A 2101-nucleotide genomic window follows, 5' to 3' on the forward strand; every position below is an offset into this window, starting at 1 on the left:
AAACCAATTCGGTAATTTGTATATAAGGATCATTGATACTATTAAATTACAAATTTTATAATATATTTTCTATACAGTACTTAATTTTAATTTGCTACAAAAAAAATGCTTATGGCAAACAAAATAAAATCTGACATCATCTAGTAAAAGATTTGTCATCATCGTGTTTGCATGAAATCATCCCTGCTATCATCAGCATAAATGAAAGAAGCACGCCAAAACGAGTAAGGAAAAATCTGTCTTGTCATATGTACGAGTAACCCTGTGTTATCTATAATTTGTCGCAAGTGTCATAAGTTTTTGCTTACTATTAGGACATTTCTTCCTGTCAAATTATTCTAATTTCATTCATTATAAGACCATATACCTTTTTACGATATACATATTTATAAACAGATTCATTATCGAGTTATAATGAAGAAAATACAGTATATTGTCAATTGTTGCAGAATTTCTCGAGGAAAATTATCGATTTATTTTAACCTTTGTTTCCTTATCGTTTATTTATTATTCAAAAGATGGCAGCACGTCGACATTTTTTGATCATATTTTCACATAATTTCATATAAATATGTTCATCCGTCAGTCTTATTATTAAAAAATTGTTCCCATATTAGTTATAATAATTTATTTATTTATCTTAGATACAAAACAGAAAACATATACACTACAACTCATATTGGGACTCACGTAGATGCCCCGTCACATTTATATCCATCAGGATGGAATATAAGTAACATTCCTTTACAGAGATTTATTGCACCAGCAGTTGTTGTGGATATCAGACATAAAACTTATAGTAATCCACGTGCGAAGCTTACACCCCAAGATTTGATAGAATGGGAAAAAGAAAATGGAGAAATTCTTCCTGGTTCCATTCTGCTGATACTTACAGGTTGGGATCGTTACTGGAACGACAAAGCTAAGTATATAAGTGCTAATATGGATTATAGTGAATTTTTCTTTCCGAGTGTCTCTGAAGAAGCTGCACGATGGATAATCCGTAACAGAGATGTATATGGAATTGGAATAGATACAATATCTTTTGATACGAAACCGAATTTAATGGTCCATCGTATATTTCTTGGTCATTCATTATATTTAATCGAGAATTTAACGAATTTGCATCATATACCTAAAACTGGTTGTACGTTATACGTAATGCCCATTAAAATTAAAGGGGCAAGCGGTGCTCCTGCTAGAATTTTAGCGGCATTCATTAAATAAATTTAATGAAATTATTGTTTTCTAGAAAATAAATAAATATGAATATGCTAAATAAAGTAAATTTGGTTTAAAATAATGCTTATTCTACAATACATCCACATTACACAATCAAAATTTAAAGCAACATAGGCCTATTTAAAAATTAAAGCAAACTTATGTTATTTATTACTGTATTAAAATTATTTAATCACATATAAAAGTAAACCTGATAAATGTTACTAATCAAATGATACAGCAGGATTCTTATCGGGCTAATTAATTACTAAGATATTAAGCAAACTGCACTAGACGTAGGCGGTCTAGTCATCATCAGGTATTAAATTTAATAATTAGAAATAAATTTAAATTAATTTAAAATATTATTAAAATATTCTGCGTGGGAGGTCCGGATAGCGTAGATGGTAACAGCATAAACGAGAGGGTTATGGGTTCGATTTCCGTTCCGGGACGATCCTAAATTAAATTAATCTATTATCAATTATTAAACATAACACGAGATAGTGACTAAAGATGCCTGGCTATTTTTAAATTACAATAATAGATTGTTATTGTCACTTTAAAAATAATGAGCATAAATAACAACTGAAAATAGCCCTGTGTAATGGCTTCAAAGTGCAGTGATCGGCAAATTAGTTATTTGTAAATAAGTTATTGTTATCTAAAAATAACTGGAGAAAATAACAACTGCTACTAGTAATGCGCGATAAATTCAAAACCTTCGATGAATTCCTGAATTTTTCCGAGACTTATCGGTGGTTATATCTGGTCGTACGGAGGATTTCATAAATTATATAACTATAAGCCGACGTTTCCAATTCCAACCGTAAGTTGCCTTAGCGGCCATAACATTCTATTTGATTGGCTATTGAGTTTC

At 30.2% G+C, this 2101-nt stretch overlaps 1 pseudogene; it reads left to right on the forward strand.

Moving 5' to 3' along the window:
• Positions 1-201: 201 nt before the first annotated feature.
• LOC111635007 lies at positions 202-1233 on the forward strand (annotated as a pseudogene).
• Positions 1234-2101: the final 868 nt, after the last annotated feature.

This window comes from Centruroides sculpturatus, unplaced genomic scaffold (genome assembly GCF_000671375.1).
Source record: "Centruroides sculpturatus isolate CEXI.00-Female unplaced genomic scaffold, Cexi_2.0 scaffold929, whole genome shotgun sequence".
In the NCBI taxonomy this organism is placed as follows: Eukaryota; Metazoa; Arthropoda; class Arachnida; order Scorpiones; family Buthidae; genus Centruroides; species Centruroides sculpturatus.